The sequence below is a fragment of the Prionailurus bengalensis genome, chromosome E1 (assembly GCF_016509475.1).
Source record: "Prionailurus bengalensis isolate Pbe53 chromosome E1, Fcat_Pben_1.1_paternal_pri, whole genome shotgun sequence".
Lineage (NCBI taxonomy): Eukaryota > Metazoa > Chordata > Mammalia > Carnivora > Felidae > Prionailurus > Prionailurus bengalensis.
The window spans coordinates 21478674-21496392 of NC_057347.1; the positions used below are offsets into that span (position 1 = coordinate 21478674).

The following is a 17719-nucleotide window of genomic DNA, read 5'->3' on the forward strand; positions in this document are numbered from 1 at the left end:
TGAACTTTTCAAATCCCTCTTCTCAGATGGTAGGGCAACAATTGATTCCTGCTTAAAGAGAAGGTCCAAGCTATTGTTTCTTTTGTTGTCATGTGTCGTTCTGGCAGAACTCATGACTTGGTGCGGTGTTTGCAAAATCACAAACGTAAGAGAGGTGGCTGAAGATCATGTCGCACTAAGAAATAACTTTATTCTGAAATGTGTGTGGATAGTGTGTATGTGTGTGTCTCTATAAACAGGAGTCAATGACAATCATAACATAAGTGATAGTGTATTGGGGTTTGGAACAGAACCCATAAGATATTAGGGGTTTATAGAAGAGGAGATTTATAATAGGATTTGGCTCATGCAACTATGGAGGCCAAGAGGTCCCAGAGTCTGCTGTCTACAAGCAGAAGAGGAAAACCAGTGGTGGTGTCCAAGGCAGGAGAAGACGGACGCCCTAGATCAAGCAAAGGGAGAAAATTCACCCTCCCTCTGGCTTTTTGTTCGATTCAACCCGTCAACAGGTTGGACAATGTCCACCTGCATCAGCGACAGCCTCTTTCTTTACTCAGTTGACTGATCCAAATGCTAATCTCTTCCAGAACACCCACACAGTCACACCCAGAAATCACGTGTACCAGCTCTCGGGCCATCAAGTTGACATATACAATTAACCATCACAGACAGTAATTTTTGATGACACTTACATATTTAATAATATCTTTTGAGACAATGACCTATCACATATAGCCCCTTTGCAGTGTCTGAACACAATAGGTAAAATTCATGGTCTTCTTCTGAAACTAAGAATTATTTTCATTAATGTGTTTATCGACAATTCTAGTTGCTACTGTCTCAGCAGAGCAATCTGTCCAAACTGGAATTAATAATGATAATAAGAGAGTAAGAATTACAAATACTCAGAAGTCATCTGATTTGCTATGACTGCCAATAAAACACGTCTTAGGTGAATATATTGACTATTAGAAGGCAATTAGTGCCTTTGCTGAAATGAAAGCAAGAAAAATAAATTTTATGTAATAAATGTATGATATTTATAAGTAATGCATGTTTTTATTTTATTACTCCTCTGAATCTCACTGTATCACCAACATAACAGCCACACGTGAGCAATAAAAATTGAATGTAGTCATCTTTGATATTTTGCCTTCAGTCATATACAAACCACAGCCAGATTGTATGTATATATAAAGCAAGATATGTGTATAAAATTATATATATATATATATACACACACACACACACACATACACAACACATAGATGCATATATATGTGTGGCAAGACTTTATATATAAACATTATATATTTTCACGTGTAAAACTCTAAATGTATACATTTTATACACACATGTAGCTTTATATATAGATATAGATATAGATATACCTGTATCTAGAAAGATAGGTATGTTAGAAATTTATAAAGATATATTCTTCAAGGCAAGAGGACAGAACATATTTTATTTATTTGGGGAAGGACTTGATTTTTGCCCCTTGAATATTTAAACTTAAGGTCCACCGGCCTCCATTTGCTTGAGTCCCCCAAATTTAAGAGTGGGTCTGCCCCCCGCGCCTGACTTTGCAACAAACCTCTGAAGTACAATACATGTAGCAGCCTGAACAAGAGGAGGTTCCTCCTAAAACATGTGGTTAGCGGGCTGGTCTTGTACTCTGTGGCAGAACTTTCCGGCTGACGCAGCATACAGAAATCGCTTTTACAATGCGTTTGCTTCACCTGATGTTTTGGGTTCAAGGGACACCATACGGAAGTACCACTGAGCGCAAGGATGTGACAATCAGGTGACTGTCACTTTGCAGCTGCTCCATGAAGTCACAATGCCCACTGGTTTGCATCCACTGGCAGACAGTCCGCTCGCATAGTCCTTACCAAACGGACACATGCCCGACCCCTACCCCGGGCACAGCCGACTGGACCAGCCGTGGATGCCTGGCTCAGTCCAGGCCAGTCACGTTCTCCGTCCTGGGGACAAGTTAGCTGCAGGCACTGCACGTCAAGCTGTGTTTGAGAGGAGGAGGCCTGTGGGGGCCCCGTCTGGAGCAGGGGAGCAGGCATGGATGGAAATGAAGCAGGGAGGCCCTCTCAGAGAGGAAAGAAGGCGGCTGCAGACAAGTAGAGAAGCAGGGTGAGTGACGGTAGCAATGGACAGGAATCTCGGTCCGTGATTTCCAGTCCCCGTGGGGCCTTGGCATCCATCCGATATTTTTCTGTCCCTCTACTTTGGGACATTCTCTGTTTTAATGAAGTTAGTCCTTTGCAATGATAAGACCTGAACGAGACAGAGAAAGTGAAGGGGAGGAATAAACTCGACCGAGGTTACACAATCAGGTTAGAACCAGACTCAGACGTTCCGACTCCAAGTCCAGGGCTCTTTCCCCTCGAGCACGCTGACCCCGGTTTCAGCTCATCGTGAGGAGCCGTCAGGGTACACGTGGCCTTGACTTTGACTCCCAGGAGGTCAGGGATCACAGATCCTGCCCCTCATCCTCTCTCTGGGGGGTTGGCATCACACCTGGTGCAACGGCTGTTGGCTTGGCGAGCAGCCCGTGGTATGCTTGCTCCCTCCCCGGCCCTGGTAGGTAGTTCAGTCCACCTTCGTCAGCCCAGTGGTTCAGCCTCTGGTTCCATGTCAGCAGGGCCTCCCTCTTCTCCCCAGGCACTGGAGACACACTGCCTCATTGCTCACTAGTTTCCGGTTACTCTTTCCCGTCTTTCTGAAAAGGTGCTCCCGGGTCATCGGCTTTGGCCAAAGCCACAGGAGTAGAGGTGAGCCCATGTACAACACACTACATGTTCTTTTCCCTCTGCCGCAGCCACGGATCATGTTCCAGTAGTCGCTGCCCCTTCACGCCGGGTCCCAGGGTGAGGATGGTGCAGAGCACAGCCCTGGCCAGCCTGTGCAGGAAACCTCTCAAGCCACCGAGTCGTGCTGGTTGATTGTTCCTGTGGCACAATCTCGGCGGTTTCTAACTGATACAAGTTGGGCCCCTTCTCCCCATCCTCTTCCGGGCAACCCTTCTGATGACCTTTCAGTGCTGGGTGATTTCTCCTGCAGCACATCCCTCCGGAGGACTGCTCCGCTCCCCCATTCTCAGGCCTTTGCTAGTTGGCATCCCTCATTCCAGAATGTTCTGTCGTGGAGCAGTCTGCATCTTGGGCATCTCAGCGGTGCACACGGCGGAACCAAGCCCTTTGTTTCCATCACGGCCTGGCTCTCTTCTCTTTCCCCTCTATTTTTCTGATCTTTGCCTTCTCTCTTCTGCTCACAGGTCATCAGCCTTGGCAGCTTCTGGCCCTACACGTATAAAACAGCCTGCTCATCAAACAATTCTCGACCTGCACCAGGGTTAGCACCCCTCACCCCTCACCCTACCTGCTCCCCGGAGGAGAAAGAACAACAGACGAAAATAACCACGATGTTGACAGAATGGAACTTGATAGTGTACAATTGTAAAACAACTTCCATTTTTTTCTCCCTCTCAGGACTGTCTGACAAATCCAGTCTATCAACCCTGTCTCCCCACCCACAGATGGTATCTCAGGCAGGTCCCTCCATTTCTTGTCACTTTCAGGAAATTAAAACCCCTTTGGTCACTGCTAGTCCTTAAATGGTCTGATTTCAGCGATAAAATGTCCAGTCTCTCGTAATTCTTAAAACTTGGAGCTTCAAGGGTCTTTCCAGTCTCCCTGGAAGCCTGGAGTGGGTAATGCCAGTGTGGTTGGGTTCTTTTCTTTTTCCTCCTCCCCTGATGATTCCTGATCCTTCCAGAAAGAGAATGAGCTTTTGGAAAACAGATTGGGGGCATAGAGGTTTCTACTTGACAGATGCTGTCATGATTTGGTTTTGGAGTAAGATGGGGTCAGAGGCTATTCAAAAAAAGAGGACTTTTCTCTAGTCACATTTTGGGGGGCCTCTGGGGGCCCCTCCCATGGGTTTCACTGCGCTGTATGGCTCTTTGGCGTGGGCGATGCGCTCCCCGTGAGATCTCCAGTGGGCACCCCGCCATGACGTTTTCCCCAGAAGTCACTTGGGAGTGCCCCCTTGCTCCCGCAGGCCACCTCTTGACAGGGCCCTTCAGGAGAGGTTCCTTAAAGGCAATGGCACTAGCTAATGTCTCTGCAAAACACAAGGACAACACACTTCAAAGAAATGTCCTCTGCTCAACTTCTAACCTCCACCCTATATCCCTCCGCCAGGGTATAGAGCTCAGGGTTGAGCTCATTGCTGGTGGCCCCCTGAGCGTGTCCTGCATGGTCAGTGAAGCACTTTGCTCTGAAATGTGCAAGTGTATTCCACTGTGGTTTAGCTTTGACCTTGAGGGAGGGGGTAGTTCTCAGCCAAATCTGAAGAAAAATAAGGATTATTAGCATGAGATCGTATGTTGAGAGTTAAGGCCCATGATTCCAGTTTGATCCCTGGTGAAAAGAGCAAAAGATCTGAGTAACATACTGGCTCATTCCTGGGTGTCAAGACAAATGTCCCTGCCTCCCCAGTACACCGTCTTCCCTTATTTCCCAGTTGATTCTGACGCTTATGAACTCTGATTACATATAGACATGGAGTTGGCAACGACACATGGAAGCCTAGATGGCTTCCTGCAATTAACCATCATTAAACAAAACACACCCGTCGCTATTTGCCCTGGAGCAGTCCGTGCAAAGCTGTCCTTCTGAGAAGCAGCATGAGCGCAAATTAGTGCGTGGGATCCAGAGCCCCCGCCCTATGACTTTGGATTTGAGGCGACCATTCAAAAGCTCCGTCTCTTCTGGGGTGTCTTCCTGTGCAAGGCATGGTCTTCTAACGGCACTCCCACCTCACCCCGAGCAAGCTTCGGATCAAGCCATTGTCTGTGATTTCTCCGCAGCTTTCAGAAGTCTCCTTCTTGTGTGTTGTGGGATCCATGTTTCAATTCAAAGCACTTGGAACATTCGTTTTGATTTTAGAGAAAATCTGCTCACCTTTTTGGGTGTGGGTCGTTTGGCAGATTTTGTGTATATACACATGCGTATATACATTTCACATATATGTGTGTGTGTGTGTGTGTGTGTGTATGAACTAGTAAATGCAAGAATGAAAACATCCCCAATGCTACTTGAATCAACTTTGATTAACATAAAAGTCAAAACCAGAGACCACACTTGATTTTTGAGCAAGAAGTCCTAGAAACTTTAAGATTCTATTGACACAGTCCTTAGAATACAAGGCATGCTTAAATCAATTACACATGTATAGACACAGATGCCAGAAGGGTCGAGGATACCTACATACCAGTTTCTAAGAAACTAAGTTAAATATCTGCTCAGTTTATATCCTGTTATTATCAAGTGCTTTCTAAGCCTACAAAAGGGCAAAGTATTTATTCCTGTCTTCTTGAAAACTTTGTTTTAAAATTTCTAAGGCCAATTGACTTGTAACCTTGAGACTATTCATATTTAAGACACTACATTTATTAAAATATTTGTTCTGAAAACGGTGTTAGTTTACTTGAGGCTGTAAGCTTTATTTGCCATAGGCGGTGGATTTTATTCACCAATCTTGAGATAATTAACCCGTTGACTGCGACTTCATTGATTTAGTCCTAATTAACTCAAACAGTGTAACGTCTGCATAGATTCTCTTACCAGTGAGAGCATAGCTAAAGGCATTCATTTTTGTAAAAAGTTACATAAACATTTTTAAAAAGTGACTCTAACAATTTAATTTAAAACACCATGCAGACTTCTTCTCATTATGGAAGTGATCTAGAATCACTGAGCTTCAATACCAAATACTTAGAGTAATTACATCACGAATTTACTTTTGCTTCTTTTCCTCTGGATCCAAAATTTCTTTTCCTCTGAACCCACCACCAATAAGCATGGAAATGGAGCCCAAGCTGCACAGATAAAGAGCTGGCATTGTCTGTTGATCTGAAGTTCACTTCTATTGAATGACTTGTACTGAATCTTACTGTCCCAGGCCCCATAGTGGACACAGGGGACCCAGAGATGACGGACAGATGTGTCCCACATGGGTTCTTCTTTTATGAAGCCTGAAGGCCTTTATTCATGGATCCTTACTGCAGATAAGGATATTTGCATATAGTTGTGGGGACTCATTCGCCACCTTAAGCTATCCAGAAAGACATCGAGAATTTATTTACTAGCTCTTTCCTAGTTAAAGAACTTTGAGTCAGGAACAAGGGATGATCTACTCTCAAAATGGAGAAATCAGGTTGTCATCTCTTTGTTCTGTGAGTTGGTTGAGAATTGGTGGGTTAAGAGGTGGGTGGGAAGGGCGGTTCTGTAGAAAGAGTGTTTCCCAGGGACGGAAAGCCATTTTGGCCCTACATCTGCCACTAATTTCCTTTGTGGCCCTTTGATAAGTCACTCTCCCCTTCCAGGCCTCAGTTTCCTCATGTGTCAGATAATGAGGCTGGATGGGGTGACCACCGAGGCCCCTGAAAGTCTTGAGACTGTAGGGAGGAGTTTATGGGATGGGATGACTGATCGGTTTGGACTCTTGCAAAGATTCCATACGTGGCCAGCCACCTGGGTCCTTATTTCTCTCACCCAGCTCTGTGGTGGGCTTCGGGGAGCAAAACAAGAGGTCCAATCCCTAAGCTTAACTGTTTCCTTCTCCACCCATCCAGTTTTGATAAAAGCTTTTATTTGTCAAATTATTTTCAGAGCAAGCTTTTGCCACTGGCAGACTGGAGTTCGAACCCCAGCCCTGCAGAGTCACTGTTCACTTCCCTGGGCCCCAGGGTCTTCCTCTGGAAGATGAAAGCTGGCTTCCCACGGCCAGTACAAAAATCAAGCAGGAGAATGCATCTGTAAAGCCCCTACACACTGACTGCATGAAGCAGAGGTCAATACGTGCATATTGTTGTCCTCTTGGCGACTTGTTACCACTGCCCCTGGACAAGGCGCCCGCGATCATTCCGGGCATGTAGTAGAAACTCACTCCACACCAGCTCTTACTACTGTTTGATGATGCTAATTTCTCTCTCTCCCAGACACCCCACCACACTTTCCAGGTTGTAAATCTGCCTCTCATCCTTCTAGCCAGCTGCCTCTTGAACGGGAACCAATTCTCTGTAATCAAGCCTGGGGAGACGGCAATTCCCCGTCTCCACATCTGCTGGGTACTCACAGCTTTGTCGCTCTCCTTGGTTAGAATTGAAATACTTTATGGCATTAATGCTTCTCAGATTGAAACCTGCAGGCTTGGTTTTCCAATTTCCCCCCTGGGACCACAGCAGAACTTATCTTCCAGAAGACAGACTAATTGTGAGGTCCCTGACGAGGCCCTGGATCCTACTGGTTGGCTGGCTGAACATCTTCCGGCACAATGAACAAGCGTTATCGAGGTGGGATTCGGTCACCTGTGGTTGAAAGGCTATCAACAAGAAGGACACCAGGGACTAATACTGCTGAGAGGGCCAGCAGAGATGGGGGTGTCACATTTATCGCTCGCGACATGCCAGGCACTGAGCCAAGAGCTCTGCTCCCAGACAACTCTGGGATCCAGGGTAAAAATAAAAATACTAACTCGATATGACAGTTATGCAACTGAGCGTTCAGAATGGGTGCTGGCCAGAGGCCCCTTCTGGTGCATTCTGTGTGAATATCAAACCTGGCCAGGACAGAATTATCATGATTCCTCAAATCTGCTGATGTGGAAACTGAGGACCGAGAGGTTAAGCAACTTGCCCAAGGTCACCAAGTAAGTGCAGAGTCTGACGGGCAGCCGGGATGCGATCTGCTTGGGACACCTGGGCTCCTTCTCTTCTCCCCCCTCCCTCCCACAGGCCCCGATTCTGTCCACCCTGCATTTTCTACATAACATCTCTTGTTCCCATCTCATTCTCCTTCCTTTGCATGGATGTTCTTTGAGCCTATGCCTGTGGGTAGAAATTGAATCCAAGCTGAGGCCCTGTAGAACTTCCATTAGCATTTTTCAAGGAGCCTCAGAGCCGGTTTTGCCTAAGGGCGGAACTTTTAGGAGTTTCTGGCCCAGGCCTACGAGGGCCTTTCCCTATCTCTAGGCACAACCAGCAAAGGTTCACGGGGAGCTGTCAGTCAGAGCAGCAGCAAGCTTCACTTTCATGCATTCATGCCTACACTACCTGAAACTTGACTTGAAAAGGAACCAATGTTTTCTGGGCCCTGACTATGTGCCAGGCACCCACCCACATGATCACATTGAATCCTAAAACCCGTCTCACCGTGGGATCACGGGGGCCGAGATTCGAATCCCAGCTCAGTTACTTATTCAACCTCTTTTGTCAGTTGGAAAAATGGACAGCAATGCTTTCTACCTAATGAGGTTGTTGGTGGGGTAATACACAGAAATATTTCTCATTCTTTTAAAAATTTTTTTCTTAATTTTTTCTTTCTATTTATTTTTGAGAGAGAGAGAGAGAGAGAGAGAGAGAGAGAGAGTGTGTGTGCAGGGGAGGGGCAGAGAGGGAGGAAGGCACAGAATCCGAAACAGGCTCCAGGCTCTGAGCTGTCAGCAGAGAGCCTGATGTGGGGCTCAAACCCACGAACCGCGAGATCATAACCTGAGCCGAAGTCAGAGGCTTAACCGACCGAGCTACCCAGGCACACCTCTCATTCTTTTTTATAGATACATCATACGCCATCGTAAAGATGCATCATAATTTACTCCACCATTTCCCTAATGGTGGACATCTAGGTTGTGTCCAGGCTTTGTCATATATTTTTAAGAATCTGTTTTATACCAATGGGAAAAGTAAAGGAGTATACATCATTTGGCTTACAGACATGACCAATGCTCGCAGACTGTCAGTATAGTGGGCAGTCTATATCTCAGCAGATCACAGGGGTTTTAAGTGAAGGACAGTAGAGTCTACTTTAAAAAAATAATGAAGACATTGTTGACTTCCAAATTGTTGATTCACAAGTGGAATAAAATATAAATTCATAGCTAAGAAAGAAAAGAAAAAAAGGAAACTAGACACATAAGGTGTTTAGCATAGTACCAGGCATACAGCAAGTGCTTCATAGGTGGTAGCTGCTGTCATTGTCCTCACTGGGGACAAGAACAGTGAGGAAGGCTCAATGCCCACCCTTAAGGGCATCTAGCACATAGGCAGCCGAATCCTCCTGGCTCCCAATACATTATGGCAGATGATCTTTCTTTGCAAAACGAAAATGAAAACAAACAAACACAAAAACCCAAAATACACAAAAAAGCAACAAAGCTTTTAACTTGATACCTTTTAAGTTTAAACTGCACAGGAGTTGAAAATCTTTCAGAAAATGAGGATTTAACTACTTTTTTTTTTAAGTCTACAGCTAACTACCTTTGTAATCGCTCTGGAGGACGGGGCTGTCAGAAAAAAAGCGGTAACAAAGGGGCAGAGCTATGTCTTTGCTAATAACTTTTCACACCCCAGCTTGCCGTTAGAACCTCCCAAGGCAGGGAGCCTGCTGCCCAGCTGAGCGGGGAATTAGCTCGTTCCAGCTTTTGGCAAAGCCACAGATTCATACACGGGGGTGGCAGGGTGGGAGTGAACAGAATTCGTTTTGAGAAAATCATTCCAATCTCTTCCCTCATTTTCTCAGTTATGCTTCCTAATTTGGGGGTACCTTCTCTGTGTGGAATTGTACCACAGTGGGGAGGGGAAGGGGAAAGAGAAGAAACTTGCAAGGATGGAATGAATGTCCCTGAAGGTCTGTACCCCGTTCTCAGATTTGGTCTTCACAGCCATCCTGTGAAGTCTGCAGCGTTATCTCGACGTCACAGTCAAGAAACCTCAGACTCAGGGAGGGGAGGTGACATTTCTACTGGCACACAGAGGTACAGTCAGCACAAGAGCTGTGGGCTTTCCAGCCCCCAAGCTCATACTCCTCCCACTGTATCAGGCTATCAAGAGGTAGGGAACCGGCTTCCTGCTCTGGCCATGACACTAATTCATTATTTCAGAAGCTTTCTTTTCTTCTCTGGAGGATCCTTATTATGCAATATGATGGGTCAAGGGAAAGTTTGGGTGAGATCAGATATGACTAATGGATTTCACACAAAGGGCAGCTCAGGGCTGGATGAGATTCTGAGGCAGCATGTCTAGCCTCATTGGGAGAGAATGCTGGGATTGACTTGCGATGTCTGCCTTGGGCACATCTGTGGGTGGCTGGGAATGTTTCACTGAAAGTGCCGTGACTGTTATTCTTATCCCCATAGCACATTGCAGGATGGCAGCCTCCCCCCCACCCCCACTTTTAAGCAAGAGGAAAACAAAGAAAGGGGAAATGGAGAAGGAATATACGTGTATTTGGAAAGCAAAACATTTCTCAGAAATTCCTAGCAGCCGTCTGTTTGTGTCTCATTGACCAAGATCGTGTGGCATGGTGACACACAGCTGAGTGGGAGTTTGGAAAAATAAGCATTTTGACTGGATCCACTTTTACCCCTCAGAAAAATTAGGATTCTGTTAAGTAGAAAAGTGGAAACTGGATACTGGGCGGGAAAACAGCAGTGTCTGCATGTGCACCGTCCCTGGATTGGATAGCGCCATGGTCCCTTGTAGCCAAGTCAGCCATCTGACAACTTGGCAAATTCAGTTCTTCTTGGGTTTGATGGTGTTTTCTTCAATGAATATGCACTGTCTGGTGCAGGAAGGATCTTTAATGTCGAGATATTCAGTGTGAGCGAATATACGCCAATGGGCCAGTCCCTGGTAGTTTGATCCAGGAGGACAGAGAATCCACGGGACAGGAATCCCAGTGAGCAATGCTCAGAAAACTGTGGCCTGACCGACCACAGCACAGCATCCGAGGATTGGCAGTGATCCCACCCAGGCCTGGAGGAACAGGAGAGAGATAACAAGGAGAGTTCATGGCCGCGCCGGAGGACCCTCCGCGGAACTCAGTCCCCTGACTCCCGGAGAATAATACCACAGTGCATGGGCATCCGTGTCCGTCTTCATGGGGAAATGTGTGTCCTCACGTTCTGAAAATGTGTGTCCGTGGTGAGACATCAGAGTCAATCCACAACGAAGCTTTCTTCACAACTGGATACGTTTGGTGAGTGACAGATACGTGAGCAGATAAGAGGAGATCTGTCAGTGCAGCATGAACGAATGAAATTTGAACTGAGATCGAAAATCTAGGCAGGAGTTAAACTGGTGCCTATAGAAGCGTCCAGTAGTGTGCATGCCTGTGGTGTGTGCATGTGTGTGGGGTGGGAAAGTGTCCCCGGCAGAGGGAACTGAATCTACAAGAAGCCACAGTCCTCTGCCCCCTCCTCTTCACAGGGACTGTCACCCATGCTTCGCTCTTCTGTGCTCTCCTGGGGACAGCGCCCTTGGCTGGGCCTCTGGTGATTCCCAGATGATATACAGTCACCTAGCTACCCCTGGAATTCAGACAGACAACCGCTCTGAGCTGCGGGCCTGGGGCCTCTGTCAGGAGCAGCCCTGACATGGGTGGAGGGCCAGAGGATCTGATGGGTCCCGGGTGAGGGAGCAGAGGCCTGAGCACGATCTGTGGATTTTTCACAATCACTCTGTGACCTTAGGCAAAACACATTTTTGCACTTCAGTCTTGTTGATAAAATTAGAGTTTTGTGACACTCTCCACTTTAACCCTTAGCCCAAGGCCACCACTTTAATAAATAATAATAATAGCAATTGTAGTAACAATGTCTGCTTTGCCACTGGCTCAGTTTGGCCTTTTCCTCTCTCCATGGGTGACTTCCTCTCTCCGGTCTCACTCTCCATTCCATTACCCACACAGAAGCCTGAGGGGGGGGGGGTCTCCCTGGAGAATACTGTGATCCCGTGGCCCCTCAGAGAGCTCCACAGTGATTTCTGTGACTGTCTTCCATGAGCTGGCCCCTTAAGGCAGTCCCGTCTCAACTCCCACCCCACTTCCCACCCTCTGGTCATCTGTGAGCTTCTCAGAATGAGTTGGGCTTCTTCCCCTCTGGGTCTTTGCCTGTACCCCACCCACCTGAATCGCTGGATGGATGGATGGATGGATGGGACAAGGGGCAGGTGCATAAGCCATACGGCTCTGGTTTCCAAAACTATCATCACCACTCATCATTCTCAGTGTCTTCATCTGTGCCTCATAACATGTCATGATGAAGGTGGCTAAGATTACCTTGGGATTCTGGGGTAAAGTTGTGGGGACGTGTTCCGGGGCTTATCACGACCAGCATGATATGGTCCCTGGATACGTGACACATGGAAAATCCCCACCTCCCTCCCACTCCTCTTGCCCATCATGACACATCCACTTGAACAACTGGGCTGCAGCCTGAGGTCAATATATGGGCCTGGCCCTTGTGCATACAGCCCTTTTTAAACTGGCCACTTGGAGATCTGAATCCAGCCTGCAGGGTAGCAGCAAAAGGGATATTTCCTGGCTTGCTACCTTCATCTGGAGAAGGAACATCCAAATTATGTCAAGCTGGGGGAAAAAAAATCACACACACACACACACACACACTGCATACAGATTTCCTTTGTGACATTACTAAAGGTCCTCTCAGGCACCTGGTTTGGGGTTGTTATAACAAGACAATTATGTGGTACCAACTGCCCCTTTCCTCCCCTAAGTGAATTGTGGCACCATTTCTTGTAGGAAGCCTTCCATGATTACCTCTTTTCTTTCCACTCCCCTACATTGATGCTGCTCTAGTCCATTTCCATGACGACGTGTGTGCCAATGGGATTCTTCCCAGAATGGAAGTATCAATTCCCTTACCCTATAGGTCCCTCCCCTGGGGAATAAGAAGACAGGGAATTTGAGCCTGTGTGTCCTCAATGCCCGGCTGTCATCCCCGCTGACTCACTGAGCTACTGAGTGGGGGCTTCACTCATCTCAAGCTTGGTTCTTTCTTTCTCAAATGGGGATGAGCAGCTCCTGTTGGAGACCTTGGGAAGGAACCCAGAAGAGTTTGGAGATCCTTCGTGAGTACTTGCGAAACGAGCTTTTGCTTCCAAACTAGAAGTGTGAGTGATAAAAAGGAAAATACCGATGCTGAACACACAGAATATACCCAAAAGAGCAGGGCTGTGGTCAAAGCATCTCTGTGCCAGCCACACCTCATCCCCATGCCCTCATTTGTTTACCAGACTTCAAGAAGCACCCGTCAGCCTGTTTATCGGTGGATAGGCATAAAGCAATTTTCATGCCTTAGAGTCGCGCTTTTTTTTTTAAACCTCAAATCCCATTATCCATCGAATGACTTTGGCCTAGAAAGGAATTTTGACTATTTCTGAAAATCAAATTCACCTCCTGGGGTTAAACACTTGCTACCACTGTGATAATTCAAGAGTCGATTCCCCACCAATTCCTCCTTGGTCTAGAGGCATCCTGGAATCAGGAAGAATTTTAGAGTCCGAGGGTTGGGAGTGGAATCCCGGATTCCTCGCTTCACAGCTGGGTAGCGTTGGGCAAGTGACCTAACCTCTCTGAGCCTCCAGGTTCCCATCTGGAGGACAAGAGCCCCTATCGAATCTCACGGGTGAGAGAGAACAAACAGTAAATGAGATAGCATCCAACTGCATGCATGGTGTATACACACGACATGCCAGTCGCTTCCTTCTTCCCCTGCCTCTGAATGCCACCCAGTTCTGCCTCCAGCTGTGTGGATGGGGCACATAGGCTCCTCTGGCTGGTTCATAAGTACCCTTTCCTTCTTCTACATACTCCTACATTGACACTTCCGGGGCACAGCTGTGCTGACTTGTGCATTCCTTACAGTGCTGGTGGGCTACTTAGCACATAGTAGGTGCTCAAAAAAAAAAAACAAGCCCTGTTTCAAGCCTGTTTCAATGAGCCCGGTAGGTAAGAAGTGCTAAAGCCACTCCTCGTAGGAGAGTCGCAGGAATAACTGAGCCATGCAGCAGGCCTTGCAATCAGAGAAGGATGCCATTTCCAGGGTAATAAGTAACTACTGGCAGTCATTTTGTAAACACATTTGGCCTCCTGGGGTGTCTGCTTTGAACCTCTTCCGGACTGTAAATTCTGGTGTTCCTTGAAGAGTGGTTTTTACCCTGCCTTCCTGCGGATGCCCTCTAGATGGCGGTGTTCAACACAGATAAAGCCCTTAAAGCCTCTGGAAGCTCACAGAAGGGAGGAAAAAAAAAATCTCTTTTTATTATCAATGCATTAAGAATGAATTTATCATCCTGGCTCAGCAAAAGCCTAGTTATTCGGTAAGAAGCTTTATCCCCAGCTAACGTGCAGCTTAATCAGTTCGGTTAGATACAAAGCCAGCTCAGGCCTTTGTCTCGTGCTCAGCATGAAGACGCCAGCCTTCCTAGCCTCAGGAACTCGGCTTCTCCCCAGGATCCTCGGGCTGGGAGGTGACAGCAGGGTGTGGGGGCGATGGGCACTACACTCTGAAGTGAGAATGAGGGGTGGGTTTCTGGTAGAATGGCACAGATAATAACAAGTAATTGCCCCAGATGCTTACTGCACGCCAGGCACTGTCCAAATGCCTTCCTGTTCCAACTCACCTAACCCTCATCACCTTGTTGTATAGACGGGGAGACTGAGGTCCAGAGAATGAGTGAATCACACGAAGCCCCCTGGCTAGCTAGTGGGTGACAGAACAGGCATTGGACTCAGACCTGACTACAAAAGCCATGATCTTAACTGTCAGACCATGGGTGGGCTGAAGAGACACTCCAACCCTCAACATTTGCCCACCCCATGTGGCCAGAATGTCCCCCCTCCCACCCACAAGTGAGACAAACAAGGGAGGTGGAAAAACCCATTACAAGCTCAACCCTGTTGGGGAAAACAGTGCCAAGCACACCCCTCCACACCTCTGGGGCAGATGACATAGCAGAGAAGCTGGAGAAACTATGGGTTGTTGGAAAAATGCACAGAGGGACCTGACTTTGAATCCAGACTCAGCCAGTTTTCTAGGCAAGTTAACAACATCCTAGAATCTCAACTAATTCCAAGGGTGCAATCCAAATGGCGGGGCGGGGGGTGTGGAATCTAGGCAGCTGCAAATCCTCAGAAGCCAGGAAGTGGGTGGTCAGCACCGCACAGAACACGGGTCCCAGAAATCAGCTCGGGCAGGCTCCACCCATAAGCAGTAGGGCTCTCTAAAGGTAGGAGGGCCCTATGGGGAGCAAGGTCTGCTTGACTAGGGAGTCCATTTACTTAACGGTGAAGAGCTTTGGTGCCAGGCAGCCTGGATTTCACTGTTGGGCTCTACCCCTTATTGGCCATGTTAGTTAACAGAGCTGAGCCTCAGTTCTTTCATCCGCAAAATAGGTAGACTAAATTAACGTACCAAAAAGCTTAGCCCAGGACTAAGATAAATGAGGCACAAAGAGCGACACCTGTCACTAGGGGCAGGGGGTTGGGTTGAGAGTTCGATTATCCCAAACCTTGCTCCTAGCCTGCTTTCCCAAAATGCCCGTGTTCAGAGCATTTGCGATCAGTCTCACAGCTTAATCTTCACTGCCCGCTAAGGGGCCTGAGGCTCCTCTCGACAGCATTTCTAAATGGCTGGCTTCTTGCTTTGCTCAGGGGTCTGTATATGCATTTCTTGGAATTGCTTTCTTGAACACAAAGATCAATACCGTCCCTGCCATTGGTCTTGGGAGAGGATGGAGGCAGTGCGCAAAATGATGGTGTGGGTGGGATGAAGGAGGCAAGGCTTGAGGGCAGTGATGTTGGTGAAGGGGGTGTGGCCAGGGAGGACAGTCACTCCTTTGGAGTGACTCATTCACCAAAATGAGGCTGCCCTGACAAGTTTTTGGTAAAGGTAATACATAGACATGAGAGTCACTAAAGCCAACACTTGCAGGCTTTAAAGGAAATAGCAAGGAATAACAGGGGCCAGTCCTGAAAGGTCCCTTCCACTTGTGACGCTTCATGAGAATGGTACCCAGTCATTCTAAGAGTGGGCCTCTCTGTGCCATATGCCATCTCCAGAAGTGCCCTTGGCAAGAACTCAGCAGGGATCCTCTATGTGAGAGCTCACAACTGAAGACATCACTATACCTGTGGGTGGAGTGTGGTACCACGAGGTTCAAGGGCCTCCTAAACCTGGAATTAGAAGACTATAGTTTCATGGGGATGCTCTTTACTCCAGTGGTCCAGCAATCACTGAGAGTCCATCTAAATGACTTTTCTATGAGAAATTTCACACTGCAGCTTCTAGAGGGATGATGAGTCTAACACAACCCAGGCCTTCAAGAAGATAGCAAGACCCCAGAGGAGGGAGAAGATTCTACCACTGAAGAAGGCATCTGAATCACAGACAGAGCTCCCTGAGTGGGACTGTGCCCCTGCTACACAGGCCTGGAGACACTGGCTCAATGTTAGTGGTGTGGCCACAAGCTGGTGGCAAGGCAGTCACTGTGTCCCAGTTGCTCAGGATGGAAACCGCATTTCGGAGAGAGGTTAAGGAGCTTGGCAAGATCACACATTTGGAAGTAAGAGAAGAGGCTGTGTTTGGGCCCAAGCTTAAGCTACTTTGTTCATGACGAATAGACCAGGCAGAGTCTGGTCCCCCAAGCTGTGGGGGAACATGCTTGACTCACTGGAAGAGTCAAGGGCCATGAACTTGACTCAGAAATAGAAGGTGAGGCCTTAGCTGCCTTCTGAGAATGGACAGGGACCCAGAACCCTGGGAGATTTCTCAGATCTCTGCCCTCTAGGGCTCCCAGATGGGGCAGGCAGAGTAGAGGGCAGGGTGGCCTTGGACTCCAAGTTTGAATCCAGATTCCCAGGCAAGAACTAGTAAAATGATAGTAATGAAAAATTGAAGATGGCATTGGGGACTGACTTTTTATTTTGCACTTAAAAAACTTACTATCTGCTATTCCCATCATTCCACATAAAAAGGACACTTTAACACACACCTAATTAAGAAGATTTTAATCTCATAAAAAGAATGGTCCTTTAAATTTAATAACGTTTCATGTATGAAAATTCTCTACTCTTTATTTTTTCCCATTTTGCTGCAGTCAAAGGCAACCTTCATTACTCACTGTCGGCGGTCCACGGGAATCCTGGCCCCAGGCCACCCTATCCTGTGTCCTAAACTCTGGGTCATTTTTGCTATAGGGGGAGTCAGGCTATTCAGCCTGCTGACTAGGGGTGATGGCTTGTCTTCCTTGGGTGGACAAGTCGCCGTTTGGAACTCGGGGCAAAAACTGATAATTTTACACTCACTCTACCTGAACTAGTGAGAAAATGTGCACTGTCTCGTCAAAGGTGGGTTAATTTTCTTCTTCTCAGACACATGCTTCCATACTGTGAAACGAACCAATTTAGCAAAGAGTTGCTAATTAGACATCTTTGGAAAATTGGGTTTCTTGGATGGATAAGACTGATTTGCAGACACTATTCTCACTGCACACCTGCTAATGGGCACTTCCAAGGTACTTGTGACGAGTCCAGGAGAGACTGAGCCAATGGCAGGGAGCACACGCAGCTTCTGGATTGCGCTCACAAAAGGCAGTTTCCCTGTTTAAACTCTCGCTAGCTCCCACCGAAGCAATTATTTCCAAAGTCGCCTCGGATGAAAGATTGACTGCACCCTGCAAGGCCCAGGGCTGTCACTGCCTTCTTGGAGGCAGCCTTTGTTATTGGCTAAGTGCTCTCGTGTGGGCACAGACAGTCCACCTGCACCGGAAGGTGTGTGACCTGAGCCCAGCCCTGTGTTGGCATCAGGAGGGGACACGGGATTTCTCGTGCCTCCTCCA

The 17719-nt window shown here is 47.4% G+C and overlaps 1 protein-coding gene and 1 long non-coding RNA gene across 2 annotated transcripts in view; one reads left to right on the forward strand and one right to left on the reverse strand.

The window, feature by feature from the left end:
* Positions 1-17719, reverse strand: part of ASIC2 (acid sensing ion channel subunit 2) — a 1009280-nt gene that overhangs the window by 675518 nt on the left and 316043 nt on the right. The window lies entirely within an intron of this gene.
* On the forward strand, positions 1686-3623 carry LOC122485222. The gene is made up of 2 exons (XR_006297820.1): positions 1686-2148; positions 3293-3623. It is a non-coding gene; the product is annotated as an uncharacterized LOC122485222 (long non-coding RNA).